Source organism: Cricetulus griseus, chromosome 3 (assembly GCF_003668045.3).
Source record: "Cricetulus griseus strain 17A/GY chromosome 3, alternate assembly CriGri-PICRH-1.0, whole genome shotgun sequence".
Classification (NCBI taxonomy): domain Eukaryota; kingdom Metazoa; phylum Chordata; class Mammalia; order Rodentia; family Cricetidae; genus Cricetulus; species Cricetulus griseus.
Window position 1 is genome coordinate 59,813,725 of NC_048596.1, and position 12,284 is coordinate 59,826,008.

At 45.0% G+C, this 12,284-nt stretch overlaps 1 pseudogene; it reads right to left on the reverse strand.

Moving 5' to 3' along the window:
• Nucleotides 1-4,817: 4,817 nt before the first annotated feature.
• On the reverse strand, nt 4,818-9,664 carry LOC100756766 (annotated as a pseudogene).
• Nucleotides 9,665-12,284: the final 2,620 nt, after the last annotated feature.

Below are 12,284 nucleotides of genomic sequence, written 5' to 3' on the forward strand. Positions count from 1 at the left end.
TGGCTCAGCAGTTAAGAGCACTGGCTGCTCACATTCAGCACTCACATGGCAGCTCACAGCTGTCTGTAACCTCGGTTTCAGGGTATCTGACACCCTCACAAGGACATAAATGCAGACAAAAACATCAATGCTCACAAGAGAGAGAGAGAGAGAGAAGAAAGAAAGAAAGAAAGAAAGAAAGAAAACAAGAGGAAAAAAGGAATTGATCCTGAGTCCTCTGGAAGAGCAGCCAGTGCAGTTAACCACTGAGCAATCTTTCTAGCCCCTTAAATATGAATCTTTTGTTTCAAATATTGTAAAACTTATGTTTAGGACAAGGAATTCAAATCTTTTATTCCCTACCCTACCACCTTGTAAGACTTTTAGGCAAATGTTTGAATCCCACCACCCTGTAAAACCTTTGTTTACACAAAGCCCCAGCCCATTCCAGGGATTTGATGGTTTGAAGCAGTAACCCCTTTCCCATTCCTGTCTTCAAACTCTTTTTAGACTAGCCAATCAAATAAGACTGTGTGGTGGAGTATTGTGCCCAAATTCTGAACCCCCAAATCACCAAGAGACCCAATCCAATGCAAAAGCACAGTCTTTAATGAGTTAACTGTATTAATTCAGGTCCTCGGTCCATTCAGCACGTTGAGTGGAGCAACAAGGACCTGGAGGAACCTAAGGGTACGAAATTTATTGGGGTGGAGCAAGGGGAGCTTCTGGGGTCAGCAACAATCTCAGGATTGGTGTACTTCCCGGCTTGGGTGACCTGACCTGTGTTGATTGGTCAACTGGTTGCTATACAGGCCCTCCCAGGGTGGTTGCTATGCTCTGTATGCCACTGTTACCAAAAAGCACATCCAGATCCTACCAGCTAACTTCTGATTGGTTCCTTGCCATATGGAGGTATCTGGCTTCTTAGTGACTGGTCAGGCAAAGTCAGGAAGCTCAGCACTTGTTGCTGAGTCAGAGGCTTACATCTTGCTGGGTCTTTTCTGCAGACTGTCATGGCTGCTAAAGCAGGGGGCTGAGTGAGGGCCTGGTCCCTTCAGGGAGAAGACAAAGTCACCGCCCAAGTTAGAATAAAAACAAATGCATTCAGCGTCAGCTTTTCCAAGCACACCCTCTTGATTGAGAGTGACATCTGCCTTCCTTCCTTCCTTCCTTCCTTCCTTCCTTCCTTCCTTCCTTCATTTTTCAAGACAGGGTTTCTCCGTGTAGCCCTCGCTGTCCTAGAACTCTCTCTGTAGACCAGGCTGGCTTTGAACTCAGAGATCCACCTGCCTCTGCCTCCGGAGTGCTGGGATCAAAGGCATGAGCCACCACTGCCGAGCTAATTGGAAATTCTTAAAGGAAGGGATTAGTTAAAAAAAAGTTTTTTTCACACTAATAAATGAGAAACACTATTAAAATGGAGAGAATTAGGTCTGCATATGATTACATAATGGATGGTTTTTTAAAAAATGGAACAATTAAATGATGGGATAATCAACTTAACCAGGATTGACATACTATTCATTATCATTTTGATAATCTTTGTTGTCATTTTAATAATTCTTGGTTTATCTCTAAAAAAGTTGGTTGATATGAGTGCTAAGATGCAGGACTTAGAAAAACTTATTAAAACAGTCTATAAAGATATTCAAACCCAGACCAAGGAATAACATGGAGAACCAAATTCAGCATTACATTTTAAGGTTAAAAATTAACACTCTAAGATCTCTCTCTCTTTTAAAAGATTTTACTTATTTTGTTATGCATGCAACATTCTGCTTCCGTGTATATCTGCAAACCAGAAAAGGGCACCAGATCTCATAACAGATGGTTGTGAGCCACCATGTGGTTGCTGGGAATTGAACTTAGGACCTCTGGGAGAACAGTCAGTGCTCTTAACCTCTGAGCCATCTCTCCATCCCAACACTCCAAGATCTTAAGAGAGCCACCTTTAATATAGCCAGTAACCTTGCAGGAAGTGCCAAATGAAAGAGGTTCTATAAGAGCTACTTGGAAGCCTGTGACAATGTTAGATTTAGGGAAATTCAAGGGAGCTGTAGTTGCATATGACATCATTTCACCATTTGTGAAGCAGATGATAAATGTGTGGTCAGTTTGTAATAGGGTTACCCCTATAGATTGGATATATTTGATTAAAGCTGTCCTAGAGCCCGGACCACAGTTACAATGGGCTTCCTGGTTCAGAGAAGAGGCTAAGAATATTGAACAAAAGGCTAAAGTGCTACAAGCTGCTAGATCACACAGTAATTATACAGCCATCATCTCATGAGACAACCCATGAAAATTAAGAATTCTTCTGGTGGGTTAAACCAATATGAACGTCATGTTTGGCATTATAGCCTTATGAATATAAGTGACTGTTTCTTGCTGTAGATTCTTCCTGCAGCTTATTCTTTTCTGAAATAAACTTGGGATTTACTTCCCACAATTCAAGCACTATCTGATCATTTACTGGGCACAATTTCTCCCAAGCGTTTGGAGTTTACTGATTACACTCCCTAGCTATGTGTGACTCCTGTTCTCCATTACCAGGTCTTAGTTTACTGATTACATCCCTTAGCTATCTATGTACGAGGACCTTGTTCCCCTCTCCTATGTAATTACAGAGATCTGCCTTTCTGCAGTTATCCTTATTGACAGGCATTTGGTCAGTGTTTAGGGCCCAGACAAAAGCATTCCCTCTAAGACATTCCCAGATATCCAAGGACATGGAATTACTACACACCCAAAGCTGTTGGTTCATAGCTGCCTAGATGGATAGAAAAAATAAGCATGCCCTGGTTTTACCTCGCTGGCAGATAAAGAAGTGATAATCTAAACTAACCACACAGGAAAAGATTCTTAAACTTCTTGCATTTACCTTCATCCCAGTTTATTAACAAAAGATCTTAGCTCAGAGATTTACTGCTCCCTCCTTTTTTCCCTGAGAAGATAATGACAAAGGTGATTAGCCCATTTACTTATCCCCAGGAGAAAGTAAACTTTCCTGAAGTCCTGTGCCACCACTGAGGCCAGAGTACTGGAAGACACCAGGTTCTGTTTCTTGTACAAATTAAACTTAGACCCTCTTTTTGACTTACAGCCCTAAGCAACTGATGCTAAAAGCTTCTCCTAGCAGTTTTAGTTTATTGCTCTATGGGGAAATCTTATCTGCCTTGTGGACCCTGAGAAACTCAAGCCTCACTTTGTATTGCAAAAAAAGAATTATTGTTGCAAATGTATATAAACCCTTACCCCCAAGAACTGGGGAGAGAATAAGAGAAAGAAGAACAAAACATGCAGAGAGGCAATTGTGTGTGAGTCAATTCATTCCCTCAGACCCCATTATTATTTTTCCTTCACTAGCTATAGAGTCTTAACTGGACCCTGTAAGGGATCCCCAAGGGGAGGGGATGGTACTCCCCAAAAGATCCTGCTAGCTAAAGCAAGAGGTACGGATATCTCCCAAGATCAAATTCTTGGAGAAGAAAATTATGTAACTTTAGAAAGGCAATGTCTGCTGGGCAGTGGTGTCACACGCCTTTAATCCTAGCACTCGGGAGGCAGAGGCAGGGGGATCTCTGAGTGTTTGAAACCAGCCTGGTCTACAAGAGCTAGTTCCAGGACAGGATCCAAAGCTACAAAGGGAAACCCTGTATAAAAACAAACAAACAAACAACAACAACAACAAAAAAGAAAAACAGGTCGTCTTCAAACACTTCATAGATCTACAGAATATGGCATTTAAAATGTTTAAATAACGTAGGTTCTTTTTTTTTTTTTTTTTGGCTTTTTCGAGACAGGGTTTCTCTGTGGCTTATAGACCAGGCTGGTCTCAAATTCACAGAGATCCGCCTGGCTCTGCCTCCTGGGTGCTGGGATTAAATGTGTGTGCCACCACGGCCCGGCATGTAGGTTCTTCTTTATCACAATGAGACACATCTGCTCCTGGCAGCATCAATCTACTTCAGAGAAGATGATGGGCATCAAAGAGACTCCACAAGGAGTGTACTTTCTTTGTGGCAAAAGAAGTCGCTGGGCAAGAAAGTTCCCTAGGCTCGACTGTTGACAGTATGCTGTCCAAATTGGACAAACAGGACACAAAAGAGAGTGGCTGCAAACCTTGCCAAGACAAGGTGGGACAATCCTTCAGAATATACTGCTCCACAATAGTGTCTGTCAGAGATGCTAGGTTTATGGGCCAAAGACTGATGCCCCAACATGGCAGAGGTATATTGCGTGACTGTCCAGACAGCCAGATGTTTTTGTCATTTCTCACATTTTTTGGAATTTGCTTGCTTGTACTTCCTTCTTCCTCAGCTAATATTATTTCCTTCTCGGGTCTCTGAGGGAGTTGAAAACTAGGTAGTATAGTTAATACTTTTTATTGCTTACCAGACTCAGAAGGGAAACTCACTATAGAAATATAAAGTAGCCGGGCATTGGTGGTGCACACCTTTAATCCCAACACTCGGGGGGGGGGGGCAGAGGCAGGCAGATCTCTGTGAGTTTGAGACCAGCCTGGTCTCCAGAGCGAGTGCCAGGATAAGCTCCAAAGCTACACAGAGAAACCCTGTCTTGAAAAACCAAAAAATAAAAAAATAGAAAAATTAAAGTATATAAAGTTGAAAGACATAAAAAGATAATTTGATAATGCAAATTAATAGAAAATAAATTAGGTACAAGACTTGGACTCACCTAGATAGACTAGATAATGGAGTATTTTCTCTGAATTTGTCAAATGCAAATAGACTAGACATTGTTGATGTAATTATTGCCTGTATATATTGTATATACTCATTGTACTTATTGTATATAGCTTTTTTTCTGCTCTAGGAGATGGAAGGGGACTTTATTTGGTCCCTGGGTCATGGGCCTGGTATGGCCAAGGCTTTATTTGACCTTCTTCTTGGGGCGCAGGTTGTTGGTGTGGCTACACTTCTTGAGACAGTTGACTGCACTGGGGTGCAGGTGTGCATAGCACTTGCAGCAAATCATCTTGTCACAGTTGTACTTCTGGTCAAGCTAACGAAGGGATGGCTCGATGATGCCACCACAAAGGCAAAGCACCGGGTGCAAGGTGGACTCTTTCTGGATGGTGTAGTCTGACAGGGTGCTGCCACTCTTCAGCTGCTTGCCGAGAAATATCAGTCTCTGCTGGTCAGGTGTAATGCCTTCCTTATCTTGGATCTTGGCTTTGACATTCTTGATGGTGTCACTGGGCTGGACCTCAAGAGTGATGGTCTTGCTCATCGGGGTCTCACAAAGATCTGCATGTTAGGGTCTGCTTAGCTGCCGTGTTGAAGAGAAACTGTATATAGATTTTCTTATGTTAGTTGTAGTTTTCCTTTTTGTATTAACTGTCTCAGCTGCAAACAGAACCCTAAACCTGCAAGACATATTGTTCCTGTTTTGGTCTCACATCCTCTCCCATCAATCACTAATATAGAAAATGCTCTCTGCAGGTTTGCCTACAGCCCCATATTATGGGGGTATTTTCTCAATGGAGGCTCCCTCCTCTCAGACAACTATGCCTTGTATCAAGTTGACATAAGACTAGCCAGAACATGGCCTATAGAACCTAAGGGACCCTCTGAAGTCCTGGTGTTAATCAGAGGGGAGGAGGTTCTTTGTCTTTCAACTGGAGAGATTTCTACAGTTCTGACAATTTCTCAGACCTTAGTTTGAACCTAAACCTCCAGTCAGTTCCCTAAAGCTGAAGATGGATTTGAAGGTCACTGGTCTGCTTTACTTATGATTCTTAATGTAGCCATACTGAATTAAATCTCCTTTGTCTGCTTTTTAACTAGTACTGTCTCTTTAATTGGTATATTTAGGCCAGTGTCCAGGCCCAGCTTGTTGGGGCCAAGGCTTGGGCTTTGACCCTAAACATCCCAGTAACAAGGAAGCAAAACAGAGTTAAATAGTTGTTTTGAAGTTACATTCCTTGCAAGCATATAGAGAGAAACTGGAGGCTTCTGGTTACTTTTGTGTAAGAACCATCTTCCTCTTTCTGCCACAGAGCTGGCCTGACTGGTAGTGCAACCAACTTTCTCTGATTCTGGTTCCCCACAGACCCAATGTGAACTTTTGCTTAGTGGGCCCATTTGAATATTTAGCTTGGTTTCTTGCAGCCCAGTATAGGAGTTTTTCCCCATCACTGCCCTCTTCTTCCTTGTGTTTACCAGGTGGAAGAGGGATCATTAAAGTCTGGGACTGTAGGAAGCAGGGAGCTATGTTGAGGAAGAAGGAGGAAGGTAGAACCAAGGACTTGCCTGCCTGACCTGTGTCCTTGATCACAGATGCTGCAATATGCCCTACTCAGCCTGTGTATTTACTGTCTCCTCCAGGGCACCTTAAACTTGAACCCTGGCTGCTAGTTAGTTGAGTAGCTGGAACCTTATCATATAGATCAGTTGGGAGGTCACATGGGAGAAAGCAGCTTCAGTGACTGAGGCGGGCTGTCCTAGCGGGTAGGTGGGCTGTCAGAGGGAGGGTTATCCAGCTTCAAGAGCCCAAGATGTTGTCTATCTTCAGGAATGCACAGGGGTCTCCATCCTGACAAGAGGTCTGACTGGGCTGAAGATGTTAGCTCAGTTGGTAGAGTGCTTGCTCAGTATGCAGGATGCCTTGGGTTTGAGCTTCAGAATTCACAAAATCCGTGAGGACCTGAGTTCAGATCCTCGGCATCCATGTAAAAACCTGTCAAGGCAGCAGCCAGGCATGGTGGCACATGCCTTTAACACTCTGGAGGCAGAAGCATGCAGATCTCTGTGAGTTTGAGACCAGCCTGGTCTACAAAGTGAGTTCCAGGACAGTCAGAGCTACACAGAGAAACCCTGTCTCAAAACACCAAACCAAAAAAGAACAGATGAAGTATCTGTAATCAGGACTTACCTGTAACTCCAGGACAGGGAGGAAGAGATCCCAAGTAGGTGGACCCCAAGGGCTCACTGCCCAGCCAATAAATAGCCAACAAAATGAGTTCCAGTTTTAGTGAGAGATACAAACTAAAAAAAACAAAACAAACAAACAAAAACAACAACAACAAAAACCCATGGTGGACAGGTCTGGGGAGAGTTCTGGATTAGTGTCTTAGGTTTCTTTTTCTTTTCTTTTCTTTTCTTTCTTTCTTTTTTTTTTTTTATTAGTTCAAGTTAGGGAGCAAGCTTATTTCACATGTAAGTCCCTTCTCCCTCTCCCTCCCCTCACCCCCCCCCAACCTACCCCCCACCCCGTTCTTTTTCTTTTTTAATATTTTTATTTGTTATGCATACAGTATTCTGTTTGCATATTTGCCTGTAGGCCAGAAGAGGATGCCAGATCTCATTACAGATGGTTGTGAGCCACCATGTGTTTGCTGGGAATTGAACTCAGGACATCTAGGAAGAGCAGCCAAAGCTCTTAACTGCTGAATAGTCTCTCCAACCCATGCCTTAGGTTCCTAACTGCTGTGATAAAACATCATGACCAAGAGCAACTTCAGTAGGAAAGGGCTCAGTTGGCTTCCAGGTTATGATCCATGGTCAGGGTAGCTGTGTCTTTTTGTTTTTGTTGCTGTTTTTAGTTTTTCCAGACAGGGTTTCTCTGTGTAACAGCTCTGGCTTTCCTGGAACTAGCTCTGTAGTCCAGGCTGGCCTCGAATTCACAGAAACACAACTGCCTCTGCCTCCTAAGTGCTGCTGTTAAAGGCGTGCACCAACATACCCTGCCACAACAACTCACATAAAGGAAAAAATGTAACTGGGGTTGGCTTATAGTTTCAGGAGTTCAGTCCATTAGCATCATGGCGAGAAGCACGGTCTTTGGCAGCAACTGAGTCTGAATGTCACCACTGCCCCAGCAGCGGTGTGACCCTGAAACACCAACCTGGCCTTCATCTCATGTGTCTGCATGGCCTTCGATGGTAGCAGGAGTATCGGACATCAGCACAGACCCTGGTGCAGTAGGGCCATGGACCCTGACATGGCCCTCAGCTGAAGCTCTGGCCCAGATGTCACCATGGCATTGAGTTGTAGTGCAGGCCACTCAGATCTGCATGCATTCTGATTCTCAGACACCAACCTGAACTCAGCTGGCATCCTCATGGCCCACGGTGGCAACAGGAGCCACATATGTCAATCCATATCTTGGCTGATATAACCAGTGGCCTGTGGCCCAGATGACACCATGGCCCCAGGTGGCAGCACAGGCCACCGGATATCCCAGAGAAGTTCAGATGAGGATCCAGTAATGGTGGTGTACCAGTAACCAGAGGCCTTGAACCAGAACTCTGACTCATTGCAATGAACATTTGCCTGTAAAACTGATGGGACAAAGAGGTATATTATATGGCATATTGAAGCCTCCATTGCCACCAGGATGAATGAAAAGGTGTTGGAGAGGCAGGAAAGAAGAAGCAAAGAGATTTTTCTGTTGTGGTTTTTTGTTTTGCTTTGGCTTTGGGTTTTTCATTGTTGTTTTTGCTTTTGTTTGTTTGCTTGCTTGCTTGCTTTGACTTGTTTCCTTTGGGGAGGCAGGATGAGGGTAGGATATGGGGGGATCAGGAGGTGAACAGAATTGGCTTATATAATGTGAAACTCCCAAAGATGCAATAAAGAAGTTAAATATAAAAAAGAAAAAAAAATGTCCTGCCAAGTGGTGGTGGCACACATTTTTAAGCCGTACTAGGGAGGCAGAGGCCAGCAGATATCTATGAGTTTGAGACCAGCCTGGTCTATAGTTCCAGGACAGCCAGGGCTGTTACACAGAGAAACCCTGTCTTGAAAAACCTCCCCAAAGAAATTTTTAAAAAAAGAAAAAAGAAAGGAAGGAAAATGTCCCACAAGCTTGCCCACAGGCCAATCTGATGGAGCCCTTTCACAGTTGAGGGTTTCTCTTCCCAAATGACTCTAGCTGTGGTCAACGTGACAAAAAAAGGCCAAGTAGGCCATTTAGCATGCACAAGGGCCTAGGTTCAATTTCCAGTGCCATCTCCCCAGATGTAAAGATAGAAGAAATCAATGACCTCTGCTTCCACATGTGAGCTTTTACGTGTGAGTGCGTGCGCGCACACACATCTATGTTGCACTCATAGCAGGAAGACAGTTTCAAACTCTTTGTTTAGGAAGTTGTTCATTTTTGTTTTTGAGACAGTTGTGAGCTGCCATGTGGGTGCTGGGAACTGAACCTGGGTCCTCTGGAAGAGCAGCTAGTGCTCTTAACCCACTGAGTCATCTCTCCAATCCCTCAGAAAGTTCTTGTTCAGGACCTGTAGGTGGACAGCTGAGCAGGGCTCTCTGAGTTTTGAAACTCACTTTAGTTATGTGCCCATTGTACACGAATGAATTACGTTTCCTATATGCTTAGTCCTAACCAAGCATCCAAAGGTCTTCCTTGAACTAGACTCAACCTTCTTCCACCTCCACTACATCCCTTTACCTCAAACCTTGAAAAAAATTCTTTAAGCAGGTATGTTCCCAAAATACCAGCCACAGTGAGGTGTGCATTCAAGACCACTCAGTGTGTAACCTGTCTCTTGGTAGCACTTTGAGGAGTGGTGATTAACAAAAGAAGTTTGGGTTTTGGTTATTTTTTTAAGATTTCTATTTTATTTCGTGTGTGTTGGTGTTTTACCTGCATGCACATCTGTGTGAGTGTGCCGGAACCCCTGGGACAGGAGTAACAGACAGCTGTGGGCTGCCATGTGGGTGCTGGAAATGGAACCTGGGTCTTCTGGAAGAGCAGCCAGTGCTCTTAACCTCTCTGAGCCATCTCTCCAGTCCCTGGCTTAAGGTTGTTTTTTGAGGCAGGCTATCACTATAAGCCCTTGCTGGTCTCAAACTCACGGTAAAGCTTTTGCTTCAGCATGCCAAGCGCTAAAATTACAGGTGTGCATCACCATGCCTGGTAAAGGACCCTCTATCTCTGGCATGTTCAGAGCTGTACAGCCGACTTGTAGGGTCACTTTGGCTAGGCATCACTGTCTCCAGATGACATATACATCGTGTGCTGTCTCATGAGGGCTATCTCATCATCTGTGTCATTTCCCCAAATATCTTGAGAAAGCAACTTTTTTGGTTGTTATCTCTCTTCTCTCTCTCTCTCTCTCTCTCTCTCTCTCTCTCTCTCTCGACAGGGTTTCTCTGTGTAACAGCCCTGGAGAGGAGAAAACTATTTTATAGTTCATTTTCTAAGAAAGAAGGGAAAACCCTTTCTGAGCGGTGTGGGAAGCCCTGTGTCTTGAATGGCTTGAGTGACCACAGGCGTCCATGGACTGCTGTGGGTGGTTGGGGGTTGGCAGATCACAAAGACATGCTTGTCCCTGGACAGAGACCGGCCTTGTTTTTGGAAATATTTGCTGGTGGTGGAGCTAGGCACAGAGCAGTAGCTACCAGCAGCCCCATACACAGAGAGCCTATTGGCTGAACAGCTCGGAAACTGTCCCTGGGCTTGGGGTCTTTTTTTGTTTTTGTTTGTTTTTTGAGACAGGTTTTCTCTTTGTAGCTTTGGAGCCTGTCCTGGAACTGGCTCTGTAGACTAGGCTGGCCTCAAACTCACAGAGATCCTTCTGCCTCTGCCTCCTGAGTGCTGGGATCAAAGGTCTGCTCCTCCACCTGGGTTTGGGAGTCTTAAGTTCATTCCCCCAATCTATGGCCAGATCCTCTTCTTCTGGGATCCCACAGGGAGTGCCACCCTTCCGCTCCCCTGCTGACTTGTTGGGTAGGGATCAGGGGGTGAGATGTGTTACAATTAGGAAAGTTGTACTTGAACCCCAGCCCAGGTGACCTGGCCTCTTTGTGTCTCATTCTTGGTCCAGGCCTGCTTCTTGAGTTATGACTAGGACACCCGATGCTGAGAATAGTGCTTGGTGCATGGTTATAATTTGTTATTCCTCATTAGCAGTGACACCTTTAGAACTGAGAGAAGAGCAAATGGTTAAGGAAGGGAGAGCCGACTTCAGGATGTAACTCTGTTGGCAGGGTCTTTGCCTCTGTCTCCAGTACCACAGCAAACTGGGTACATGCCTATAATCCCAGCACTTGAGAGGCAGAGGCATTAGGAATTCAAGGTCATCCTCAGCCACATCAAAAGTTTGAGGTCAGCCTGTGCTACATGAGACTGTTCCTTAAAAGAATTAAAAAGGAGAGCTGCCTCAGCCTTTAGGAACACTACCTGCTGCAGGGGACCAGGGTTTGCTTTCCAGTACCCACAGCTATCTATAATTCTAGTTCCAGAGGATCTGATATCCTCTCTGGCCTTTGTGGGCATCAGGCACATATGGGTGTACATACATACATACATGTACAGGCAAACCCTCAGACACATTTAAAAACAAAATCTAAAACATATTTAAAAGTAATTATTTTTACTTTTTTTTTGAGACAAAGTCTTACTGTTTAGCTCTGTCTGGCCTGGAACTTGCTGTGTAGGCCAGAGATCCTCCTGCCTCTGCTTCCTAATTGCTGGGGTTAATGGTGTGTGTCGCCACACCTAGCTCTCTACTTTTTTTTTAGGAGGGGGCATTGAGACAGGGTTTCTCAGTGTAACAGCCTTGGCTGTCCTGGAACTCACTTTGTAGACCAGGCTGGCCTTGAACTCAAAGAGATCTGCCTGCTTCTGCTTCCTGAGTGCTGGGATTAAAGGTGTGCATCACCACCGTCCAGCAGCTCTCTACTTTTGTAAAGATTCTAGCAGTGGTGGAAGGTCCTTGAGAGAAGCAGGGACAACTTCTGAGAACCCAGAGCCCTGAGCAGGCTGTCTAGTTGGGGCCAGATCACATGGGAGTGAGGAGCTGGCGGCTCCTGGGGCAGGAGGGCTGCTTTAGAGGTCTGGAAGCAGCATTAAGTGTTGGAGAAGAGCCGGGTAGTGGTGGAGCATGCCTTTAGTCCCAGCACCTGGCGGATCTCTGTGAGCTAAGGACCAACCTGATCGACAAGAGCGAGTTCCAGGACAGCCTCCAAAGCCACACAGAGAAACCCTGTCTCAAAAAAGAGAGAGAGAGAGAGAGAGAGAGAGAGAGAGAGAGAGAAAGTGTTGGAGGAGAGGTACCTTAGGTATGGGGAAATAGGGCTATCTGAGGAAGTAGATACAGGATTTGAAGACCCCCCCCAAGGGTGACACCAACCATCTTGAAGGCAAGACTGTTGGAAAGCCTGGTTGTGGGCTTGTCTGAGCTGAGAGGCTGGAGCCTGGAGCCTGTGAGACCTGGGGCCAAGCCTAGCTGGCTGGTGGACTAGCTGAAGAATAGTCTCTGCAGCTCAGTCTCTGCACAGTGCACTGAGGACTCAGATGACCCTGGGCAGGGTTTGGTTCACCTGTAGCAT